A 13,197-nucleotide genomic window follows, 5' to 3' on the forward strand; every position below is an offset into this window, starting at 1 on the left:
TTTTCTGTGTTAAATGAGATAAATGGGATATCTGTGTTTAGTTATTCTGTGTCAAACAGACAAACCAATCTGTACATTACTTACAACACTCTCCCTAAGTCATTAATGAACAAGTTAAATAAAAGTGGACCCAATACCGAGCCCTGAGGGGCTCCACTAAGAACCTTACTCCAAGTAGAGAATGTCCCATTAACAACCACCCTCTGTACCCGATCCTGTAGCCAGTTTCCTATCCACGTGCAAACGACTTCATTAAGCCCAACAGACCTTAGTTTAGAAAGCAGTCGTTCTATCACTGAATTCAAGTTGTAGTCAATTACACTCGATTCTGAACAGTGACACAATGAAAATGTAAGATACAGTATATATAGGTGAGGAGTACTAGAAACATTGCATGCTACTGCGTAATGGCAAGTGGGAAGTCAAATACAAGCCCTGCTCATAAACTAACACTACAAGGCTTGTTTACAAATTGGAAAATGGGTGATCTTATACTTCTGCCTGTGGTCTTGATAAATGACCCCTCATATGTCCAAAAATATGTGGATAAACCTTCTAATTATTGGAGTTGAATATTCCGATTGTTGCTAACAAAGGGCGTTTCACAAAATAAAGTCCTTATATAATTAGTTTGCAAAGGAAGAACATGGTTGGCCAAATTGGCATACCTACAGAGTATGCAGACTCCGAGGCCTGCATTGTACTTTTATATTAAAGAACACTGCTTAGTGACTAAACTTGGTATAGCTGGGGGTCATACTGTGATCCAGGGAGTGGGGAATTACTCCCATCCATAGACTTAGGGTCCCCTTGGTGGCCAAACCTTAGGGGGATGCACTATACAATAAATGAGGACACATGTATCAGTCCCCTACACTTGTATGAACATTAAATTGAGTTATAATGGTCTGTGTAAGTTGTTACTAACGGGTTGCATAAGTGCACCCTTATCTATTGATCCACCATCCAGCTCAATAAAGTCACTACTTACTAAAATGCAATACTGCTGATATACTTGTATTTTAGCCCCTAGGAGAAATTAAAGGGGTGGTTCACCTTAAAGTTAACATTTTGAATGTTATAGAATGGCTAATTCTAAGCAACTTTTCAATTTATAGTTTTTGAATTATTTGCATTTTTCTTCTGACCCTTTCCAGCTTTCAAAAGGGGGTCACTGACCTCATCTAAAAACAAATTCTCTGTAAAGGTGGCCATACATGGGCCGATAAAAGCTGCCGACAGACCGTGTCGGCAGCTTATTGGCCCGTGTATGGGGCCCCCCGACGGGCTTCACCGATCGAGATCTGGCCGAAAGTTGGCCAGATCTCAATCGGATGGGACAAAAAAAGCCCGTTAGGCATCGTTAGGATCCAATCGTTGGGCCCTAGGGCCCACGATCGAATCAGCCCGATATTGCCCACCTCAAGGTGGGCATATCGGAGGGAGATCCGCTCGTTTGGCGACATTGCCAAACGAGCGGATCTCTCAGTGTATGGGCACCTTTAGGCTACAGATGTATTGTTATTGCTACTTTTTATTGCTCATCTTTATATTCAGACCTCTCCGATTCATATTCCAGTCTCTTACTCAAATTAAGGTTGCTGGGGGTACAAATACAATACAAAACAAATAATTAAAAATGAAAAACAATTGCAAATTGTCCAGTAATATCACTCGCTACATCATACTAAAAGTTAAAGGGATACTGTCATGGGAAAAAATTATTTTTTTCAAAATGCATCAGTTAATAGTGCTGCTCCAGTAGAATTCTGCACTGAAATCCATTTCTGAAAAGAGAAAACAGATTTTTTTATATTCAATTTTGAAATCTGACATGGGGCTAGACATATTGTCAATTTCCCAGCTGCCCCAAGTCATGTGATTTGTGCTCTGATAAACTTCAATCACTCTTTACTGCTGTACTGCAAATTGGAGTGATATCACCCCCTCCCTTTTCCCCCCCAGCAGCCAAACAAAAGAACAATGGGAAGGTAACCAGATAGCAGCTCCCTAACACAAGATAACAGCTCTCAATAGTAAAAACCCATGTCCCACTGAGACGCATTCAGTTACATTGAGAATTAAAAACAGCAGCCTGCCAGAAAGCATTTCTCTCCTAAAGTGCAGGCACAAGTCACATGACTGGGGGCAGCTGGGAAATTGACAAAATGTCTAGCCCCATGTCAGATTTAAAAACTAAATATAAAAAAATCTGTTTGCTCTTTTGAGAAATGGATTTCAGTGCAGAATTCTGCTGGAGTAGCACTATTAACTGATGTGTTTTGAAAAAAACATGTTTTCCGATGACAGGATCCCTTTAACTCAAATGTGAACAACCCCTTTAACTTTGTCCCACAGATGCTTTGCTGCCATCTCCATCCTTATCCTCTGTCAGTAATAAGTTCTCTCTATTATGTTCTTTAAACAAATGTTTTTTAGGTGCACATTTTTCCTTTATCAATTGCAACTCCCTCAAACCTATTGTTTTCTGCTGCAGTGAAAGAAATGTAATATTTTATTTATGTCCATGTCTAAATGCTTTTCTGGGGACATGTCCTTGTTTCTACCTTTATTATGAGAACAATGTCCCTTTCTACAGGAACAATTTTTGGCAGGATTTGGTTTTTTTTTTCACCCACAGCATAAAGGAATAAAATCTATTTGTATTCTCTCTCTTAGAAATGTAGTTTGGCAAAATTTGTCTTTGCTTGTGTTAGATCCTGTGTATTATTGACTATTGACTATGATTTTGGTCTATCAAAGGGAAAGTTCTACTCTGCGTATACTTGCAGCCAATCACGGTGCATCCGCTCTGCTTGTGTAAGAGGTGCAGTATAGAATACCTGAAATTATATTAAATTTTCAAAATGTACTTTATTTTGTAAATATAATTTGATGCTGCATCTAATTCCCCTCTCCCCTTTGTTTTTAGAGTGAGAGTACTGAGGACTTTACCTACTATTTCATGTGGGACTTCCTGTCTAAGGATAGTGCTATGTTGCCTGACTACAGGACTTACAATAGGTTGCAAGAGCTCTACCTCTGAAGCAGGGGCACGCCGCCAATGAGGCAAGCTGAGACGCTCGCCTCAGGTGGCAATGCCGGAGAGCTTTCTCTGCTCCTGGTACCTTTAAGAGCTGAATTTCCGGTTTTTAAACCGGAAATTCGGCTTTACTAATGCGAGAGAGCGCAATTGCGATCTCTCGCATAAGTGTTCCTGCCACCCCTCCCGACAGGTAAGTCGGCGAGGGGGGGCGGCATTGCAGGAGCCGCCTCAGGCGGCCTTTAGGCAAGAATTGGCGTTGCTTTGATGTCTCACCCCAAATAGAAAAAGGCGCTGATGTAGTTGTAGGTTAGGTCATCATTTTAATCTTTCTTTGATGACTAGATAAGAGGTCTGTAATCTTGAAAAAGTTTGTGTACATTGTGTTGCTATTCCAAAGTCCACTATTATCTGGGGTAATATTATTGCACAGTGGCTCTCCGTGTTTCTTTCCAATTCAAGGGGGAAAGAGGATGAGTAATCAGGGATTTATCGCAATACCATCTTGCTGATAATCCCCAGATAAGAAGTATGCATTTGAGGTTTCCCCTTGTCCTGCCCTGCAAACAGAGCACATGGACATGCATTTCCCTAATGCATACAGCACTGCTTGCATTCGGCAGCACTGTATTCATGAGGGGCCGGCAGGAGGTCGCTGGAAGGGGTACACATATGTGCCTTCCTGGGTCATTCAGACATGCAAGCTATGGAATGCTGGTAGGCACAAGCAACAACAGAGCTTTCCACTTGAGGTCATGGCTGCCTTGCATCTGTTGTTCTGAGCTTTGCACTTCCCTGTGGGCTTTGCATCCAGCCAGCCAGGCCCAGGAGGTAAATGCTAATTGAATGAACACCAAGGAACAAGTTTCAAGTCTGGTTCATATGGCCTGAGCTATTATATTTGGTGAATCTTTCTTCTCTACATGGAAAAAAAATATGAACACTTCACAGTGCCTGATGACCTGATTTTGTAGTTTGTATTGTCTTATCACGTTCTTCAGCCCGACCTCTTCCAGAACTGGCCTCCAAATGAACCCACCACTGACAGACAAGTATCTGGGGACAAACTCTTTACTCTTTTCTTCGCTATCATCTGTTAGCATGGCTTGTGTGAGAGGAGATGAAAGTCCAGATAATAAAGCTTCAAGGTGTTTTAAATATTAAATAGACTATCACAAAGACAGGCACGCTATTACCTGGGCCTTTCAAGTATTCAGCTAGCAGCATCTCTGCTACACTGCCAGGAATTTAGCAGGATACCTAGCTTCTATGATATGCGGGCACCGGAAAAAGCAGGAAAAATGTATTGTATTGATTTGAGTAATATGGAATGTATTCTTCAAACACCCAGGGTGCTGATCTAACATTTACTGTATCTCTACCCATAACTTTTCTCAATCATTTTATTTTTGCAAACAACGTTTTTTTCTGTAAAGAGTCACTACTTTACACTTCAACACACTGGCTCCAGCGAAACTAATTCAAGTCTATGAACACCTTAGAAATGAAGCAAAATAAGCCATATGCCTTCTGTAATCATGTTGGCCCATCCAAATGCTGATTGATACAGGTCCCAGAATACTCCACTTATCGTTATATCATCCTGGGACTGTGCTGGAGGATTCTTTAGACAGGACGTCATTTAAGACTAACTGGGCAAAGTTGCCATGTTTCTCACACTTTGCAACCTTTTCAATGGGTGATCACCCACAGTCACATTCTTTAAGGGGCATTAGGGTTGCATGAGAATTGTGAATTGACCTCCCAAGCGCACACACTCGTGGGTGCCATTTAATTCACTTTCCTCCCACTTACCAGGCCCCCTGTTCACCCTGGGTCAATAAAGGAGATATTTTAAGTGAATGTAGGGACCCACAGGGTTAATGTGCCCCTATGGCTTTAATTCCCTATACTTCCTGATCTCCCTAGTTGCTGGGCAGAGGCTCATGTAGATAGATGTAATTTGCATAGATATGCTATTGGCCAGGAGGCGCTGTGGCCACGTCCTGTCACCAGCGCTGGAACTAGGGGTAGGCAGAAGAGGCAGCTGCCTAGGGTGCTGGACAACTACCTTTCTGCCTACCCCTAGACCAGACTCTACTACTCACCAGACTTAACCTTCACTTATGCGATCGTCAGCATCAGGCAGCGCATAAGCTTGTGTAGTCTATGCGCATGCGCGTCACGGCGCCTCATCAACGTGCTTGCGTGTAAGCGAGTAATGTCACTGCACAATCGACGGGGGAAGTGAGGGCGAGCTGGCCGACTGGGTCGCCTAGGGCGCCCGGCTAGCCTGGCCCGTCTCTGCCAGTCACACTCTGGTATAGTGAGTGAGAAGGGGTGGACTTTCCTCTTTGGCTGCTGGATGCTGATCCAGCTGTGTGTGCCCAGGGGAGCCTGGGTATAGCAAGGCCCAGAAAAGCCATGTGCTCTAGAGGGACCCGTACCTCTAGAGAGATAAGACGGGAGTAGGAACCCCGTGAATCAGGCAATAGATAGTGGCAGGTGTAGCTCCTGTAATAGTACACTCTAGGAGTTTAAGTCAGTTAGGGTTGAGCTAAAAAGAGCAGTTCTGAGCTCCAACATAGGAGAGGCAGTTTGGAGGTGTCTCTCCCAGGCCATATTGCCTGTAGTGTAGGGATCGCAGTGCAGAGTGAATCAGACTAGAGGATTTCCCTGAGGTGATCCAGACCACTACTGGGATATGTGGCAGAGGTGAAGTGAGATTCCTGCCAAGTCTGTCCCAGGGGAGTGTCACCCTGTGTTGCGCTCTGCAATGTGATGTGCCCGTACCACTTGTCTCTGAAACACTGTGATGTGAGTAAGTCCTGTTCAATAAACCCTTTTTGTTCTGTTTTACTGCAAGAACCTCCTGACGCCCATTCTTTTCCTGTTTTATTGCACAGTAGCTTGTGGGAGTTGTAGTTACTCTACACCACACCTTTAATCTTCCATGTAGAGAAGTCCCTAGCCTGAAGTGTTAGAGTCACGTGTAACCCATGCTGTAGTGCACTAGCTGGTAATTAATCCCATTGGCCGTATAGCCCAAGATAGCATTACATGAATAAGCAGCAGAAAAAAGAGCTGGGACTGCTGGCCAACCTGTAAAAAGAGTAAACTTCTCAGCAGGGGCATACTATTAGCATAGGCCTTGGCATATAAAGATCCCAGTCACACTCCTGACTGATACACTAATTTAAGTAGTGTATAAGGTTTCATACAGTAGTTACATAGTTATTTTGGAAAAAAAGACCAACATTCATCCAAGTTCAACCCCTCCAAATGAAGCCCAAAAGCCCAGTGCACATGTATTGTATACAAATATTTATACATACCTATCTATACATTTTCATATATAAACTATATTTACACCAATATCTATACTAAATAACTAACTGTAGATTTTAAGATCACAATAGCTTTGCATATTATGCTTGACTATAAAGTATCCAACCCCTTGGCAGTGCATTCCACAACCTCACTGTCCTCACTGTGAAGAACCACCTATGTTGCCTTAAATGTTCCTCAAGTCAAAGTGGTAGCCTCTGGTTCATCAATCTTTTCCAGAGAAAAAAGGTCCTCCCCTATCTTGCAAGTGCATTTTTTTTACAGATAAAAATAACCACAGTCTTAAATCATTGGGCCAGTATTTTGCTGTGAACCAAATCATTTCAAGTTTTGCTGCTGCTCATGAAGGTGAGCAATGGTCATGCATGGTATAGGTACAATACAAAGCCAATAACCATCTTGATTCCATATACAAATTATTCTTCATGTTGCCAAACTACTTAGACATTGATATCATATACACTACCTACATTACCTACAACTTTTCCTAATATAGAATAGCAACTAGAATATGTGTAATATTTTACCAACAATTTGTGATTTAGAGGGTCAAAATCCCTACTTTCTCAACATTATTTGATACTTTTATGAGTTTAATTCTGCATGCAATGATTGTACATTCAGACATACTCAAAACCAGTCATGCATTGGATGAATGGGTTTGCAGCAGTATGAACCTGAATCAAAAGTTCAATGTAGTATGAAGCCACTTGAGATTTTTGCATTAGCCATTTTGATTTGATTAGGAGCCTCAGTGAAATGTCACCTCCAGATAGTAACTGGTTAATTCCTTTAATATTTGATAGGATTTGAAACTAAGACCTGGCTCATAGACTACAGAAGTACATGGAATAAATGGCACTTCACTGAGTAAAAATATGCATTTGTAAATTACAGCCATTTATAATGTTTTTTTTCCTTCTGATCTCAAGGGTGCACTTTCATTGCATTATTATTCCGTATAACTCCCAATTACATTTAAACTTGTTTAGTTCCAACCAAAAGTAATTGCTGCTCCTGTTTAATATTGTATGCAGTTTCTTATTCTGACATTGCTAATTAGGTTAATGACTTTACAGGCCTGTATTGAATTGGTGAGCAGTGAGACCTGGTTCTCCTTCAGAATTCAGAACAGCACAAAGAGAAAAATCGACACCTCCCCACAATTCAGCAGGGTTATAAATACATCAATCAGGAAGGGACTAATGAACAATTTAGTGTACCTCTTCATCAAGTGATTGATAACAAACATTAAGTATGTCATTGTAAGTGATTGATATCAAATGGTTAATTATTTGTTGAGGGAAAATGTTTGGTAAGTGGCTGCCCGCTATTGAGCTCGCTAATATAAGGGCAGGCAACTTTTGGCACTTAAGTTGTTGCAGGACTTCAGATTCTAGTTCTGTAACAAACAGCACTCTTGTCACCAAACTTTAAAAAAAAAGACACCCGTGACCTGGGTTTGGTGCCCAATTGTAGGTATTTCTTGGTAAAGTTGAATTCATTATTGCTTCCTGATTCTTGAACTATATTTATGTTTAACATGTTGGAGACTTCATTCTGTGTAATCTGCTTGTTATCTATTGGTAGTGATGGGCGAATTTGCGCCATTTCGCTTCGCCGAAAAATTAGCGAATTTCGCGTGAAATTCGCAAAACTGTGAAAAATTTGACGCCGGCGGATTTTTCCGTGAATTTTCACGGGCGTTTCACGAATTTATTCGCTGGCGGCGAATCGTTCAAATTCGCACCTGGAGAATAAATTCGCCCATCACTATCTATTGGCAGCTTCTTCTTCTTCACTGACTGTCAGGATCTCACAGTCCTGATGCTTAGACCAAATTCTGTATGTTTTCCCTTAGCATATTGGAGTATCATTTACAAAAAAGGTTTCATAAGAGGTCTTGGAATATGTGCCCCATAGAATAACGAAACTGTATTACTGATGGCACCCAGGGCACATATTGGAAGCTGGATAGGTACCTTACTAGGTTCCTCGTTATAACTTTTAACCACAGCATTATTCAGTATTCAATATTTTTTCCAAAATAAAATGGATATTGCTTGTCTGCTAATACCATTAACTGTTCTAGAAGTGCACCATGACATTCACATAGGCTAGGTTATCTCTAATGTGTTGGGCTATTCATGTTGAAAGATCCACGATTAAGGACAGTATAATGGTGTATAAGGGTGTCAGCATTTCTATATACTACCAGTACAGTAATAATATGCTTGAAGAAATGCAATATTTCTTAAATTATTAGCAAGAGTTAAGGCATATCTGGTAAAATCATATATTATTGTTATTTTTCAAATGGTCAAGATGCAAAGTGAAGTACATTTTCTTGTTTAGATGAGATAGAGGTTGGTTAGTAGTTTATATAGCAGAATTTAGGCAGCAAGCTTACTGCCTCTGTATCTAAAGTAAGTTGGACCTGTACAAAACAGCTGTGTATCTTATCCAGGGACTGGTCCTAGAGATGACATGGATATCAGTCAGTAAGCCTGTAACTGAGATAAAGACCCCTGATTTTACTTATTTTTACTCATTGATATGACATTTTAAGTAGCTTGCGTTTTTTCCTAGGTTTTCATAGCGGAAAACAGTTTGTTAACTGACCAGGAGCTTTATCAACAATTTAAAGACACTTGTTTTTCTTAGACTTATCCAACATAACAACTCCAAGTCTCACATCTTGCTCTTTTTCCAAAGACCTTTTAGTGGAAAACATTCCATTAACTGATGAAGACTTTTATCAAGGCTTTACAGAGTTTTTTTATTACTTACTTAATGTAGTTATCTGTTGAGATGGTGTTATTCAGGCAAATATTGCAGCATTTTTGCAGAAGTCTAGAACTAACCGTGATATTTCAAGAAAATGCATGGTTATATCTGAGACAAGTGGAGAACATTATGATTAAGATAATATCAGATGGCACAGAATTTAAGGTCAAATAGAGCATATGTGTTCTTGCAAATGAGAATGTTAGTGGTGTAGAGACCACCTAGCTCTAGAGAAAGCAATTACAGAAGATTAAGCAAAATGCCAGCAGAAAATTGAGGTGAACAAAGAGCAAGATTAAACCCAAACAGTTGGAAGATGGCAGTGTATGCTTTGTTTATTTTCACCCTGCCTGAAAATGGCTCTAAGAGGACACACATATTGTCATGTTATGTGCTGCACAGCACAGATGATTTTCCTACTAGATATATTTATCATCAAAAAGCCACAATGCTTACAATTTCTATCAAATCTTTGAACCAGCTGGGATAAGGCAGAACATAATGGAGGTTATTGGTCAGCACAATGATCAAGGTGGTAACATTGTCCTTATCAACCAGAATACTGTTAAATTGCTTTCAGTGTTTCATTGTATAAATCATTTTAGATAAATAAATGGAAAAATGGAGCAGAAGGTTAAAGTAACAAATATGAATGAAACCAAATAGGGACTTAGTAAAATCCTTAATTGCTTAGACCACCAGCCACAGGATTATTGAATTTGTTAGACTCTGTAAGCAAACAGTTTTCTTCCAAATATTTCATGGGCCAGAACATCATTCTTAAAAGCATTTTCCAATAACGTTGGATTGAGTTTGACCTGACCTGAATAATGTGACTTATTAGAATTATTAAGTGACCTGCTTATTAGCTCTACTTGATCAAGCACTTATGGAGGTAGGTTTCAGAAGGATTTCTTGCACACATTCTTGACATTAGCAATTTGCACCTATAGTGAATTCAGCGGCATATACATTGATTTACAGTCATTATCTTGAGTTCAAGTAAATACACCTGCCAATATTTGTTTAAAAACACAGCACAGAAAGGAGCCGCCCGATTAAAAGAATGGGTGATTTGCCTTATAAAGGAAGGTTCAATACATGGAGTTGTTTTCCTTTGAAAAGGGATGCATTACAGGAATATAATCAATACTTACATGTATAAACAAGCCTGTTACATTTACTATATGTAACAAATGATCTTCCCCAAGAGTTAAAGGACATAGAAAGTTTTATCTACTTAGTGGGCAATATATTGGCTCCCCCTATGCAGTGAATATAATCACTAACTTTGTGCAACAAGACAACTCTCCTCTTTGTAGAAAAGAACACCAGCACAGGATACAATTCCACCAGGCACTGTACCACCATCTTTGAACATATCCTAGGGATCCCCAAGCATATGGTCCCAGACAACCTTGGGATCCATGGGTGGCCCTCAATGGAATAGTAGAATAGGTCCAATATTAATAGGGGGAGTAGCAAAATTAATATCATGTGATTTGTTTACTAATGGGGGGGATTAAAACAAGTACAACTGTGTCTGTAAAAAACATGGTAGCCAATGTAATATTTAGCATTAATATTGTAGTACTCCCCCTTTTTGCTGTTGAATTGCTTAGGACATATTTTAGAATATAAATTATTCTTCAATAGAAAGTTGACCAATATTGTAAGGAATTTGTTTTAGAATATTTAATATATAATATATATTTATATATATTGAGGTACCGAAACACGTAGAAGTTTATATGATTCACTAAAGGACTTCTAACAACCTTTATGCCGTGAGTGCTTCCTTTTATTTTTGGACTTTATATTGAATTGGGTTAGCACCCGGCGAAATGATCGAATAGCGGAGGTGAGTGCTGGCAACCAATGGCTTTATATATTTAATATATTAATTTCAGAAGCTGCATCATTTTATACATGGATTGGCATATACTGTACTGCTGCAGCATCATAAAATAGTATATAATCCCCAAAATGCACAGTGAATTGCAAAACTTTCTATCCTGTTCAATGTGTTGAGACAATAGGCAACACATAAGTGTATAGGCATCTATGTGCTGCTTTCCATGACAGTACAAGGCTAGGAAAAATGTATACAAGATATATAAAGTATACAAACACCCTCTGAAATATCCTAAAGCACTGACTAGACGTTTGTATTTGAGAAATATATTTTCAAGTCTTATAGCATGACCAGTGCTCTTCACAAGTGGTTAAACTAAGCTTTGAAGCACTGATTAATTTTCTGAAACACTAAAAAAATGCTTGCCTACAGCCTTCAGATTCACAGTACAGCTGTCTAGGTTATGAAGCTTAGTAAAATTGATTGTTACACCACGGTATGACATGTGAAGCTGGGAAAGTTAACCTAGACATGTCGTGTGAAGAAACAGCTAATGCATGTTGAATGTTGGAGTGAGAACATTTGTGTTAAGGCAGAAAAAGAAAGCCTAACTGAAAAGAGAGAGCAAATAATGTTAGAAATTCTTAGGATAAATTGAACAGAAACATCACAAAAAATGTTTATTCAGATGAATGATACCCACCCAATGACCCTGTCCTTGAATTACCCTACAATACAACTCCTGCCCAGCACTAGCATACAATTAAGAGATGCAGAAGCAATTCATTATCTGGAGGCTAAATATGCCTATCAAATATGTAAAATAAATACATGGCAAGAATCATCAATGGGACATGGAAATCTTCTACAGTGGGTTTTGCTCTTTAATATACACAGAAGATACCACAATGGTCTCCCGAACTCAAATCTAATTGGGTCTTAGTTAGATAACAGTTGGGAAGAACAGAGCCCTGCAGTAGTGATAGGCAAATTTATTCGCCAGGCTCAAATTCGCGGCAAATTTCCACATATAAATTCGCAAAATTGCCGGTGATAATTCTGACGCCAGCAACAATTTAGATGCCAGCGACAATTAAACGAACACCCATTGACTTTAATGTACGTCAAATGTCATCAGTGACAATTCCATCAATTCGCGTTTCGCTAATTTTTCGCACATATTGCATATTTTGCGGGAAATTCACAAATTTCACTGTAAAGTGAAACGGGACAAATTCGCCCATCACTACCCAGCAGTACCACACAGGTAAAAGAGGGGTTAGGAGGAAAGTCAGATGGAAGTGGAAGGACCATGTCAGACAATTTTGATCATCTCCCAAAGTCTCCTCCCACCAAATGAATTCATTTGCCCATTTATAATCAACTTAAACTCACTAAATGAGTGTCATAAAGGTAATGCCATGACAGGCTGCTTGTCTGGTAGTGATGGGCGAGTCTGTGGCGTTTTGATTTTACGATAATTTTTTGAATTTACCAAACTATTTGCGAAACTGCGAATAATGTGCGAAATGCATTGACGTCAATGGTAGTCATAATAATGTTTACGCGCAACAATCGTCAATTTTTAAATGCATGACCAGTTTGTCTAAATGCATTAAAGACAATGGGTGTCTGAATAATTTTGACGCACAACAAATTTTTTTTTTGTCGCCACGGATTTTTCGCCAGTGAATTTGCCACAGTTTCCCCAATTTATTCACTCGTAGTGAAACATGGAAATTTACCGAAAATCCATGCCTGGTAAATTTATTCGCCCATCACTAATGTCTGCCACCAAATATTTGCCAAGATTCAATTCAGTGTGAAAAAGTCTCAATTTGAGATACAATTCAACTCAGAAAAACTTATTTCACGGTTTATCATGTGAAAACTCATTCAATTCAAGGAGAAAGAAACTTATCGCCAAACTCAGTTCCAGTTTTTCCCATAGACTTCAATAGTTTTTCCGTGATAAACCATGAGATATGTTTTTCCGAATTAAATTGAATCTTGTTATGTGATAAACCTTTTTCTCATTGAATTGAATCTGGCCCTATGTACTTTTGGCACCCTGCTCTGTATACATCTTTGACTTTGCAGATTCTTGATCTTGCCCCAGCCGCACCCTGTGTGTCATATCCATTTTTTTTTAATTCAAAGTCTA

The sequence above is a fragment of the Xenopus laevis genome, chromosome 9_10S, assembly GCF_017654675.1.
Source record: "Xenopus laevis strain J_2021 chromosome 9_10S, Xenopus_laevis_v10.1, whole genome shotgun sequence".
In the NCBI taxonomy this organism is placed as follows: Eukaryota; Metazoa; Chordata; class Amphibia; order Anura; family Pipidae; genus Xenopus; species Xenopus laevis.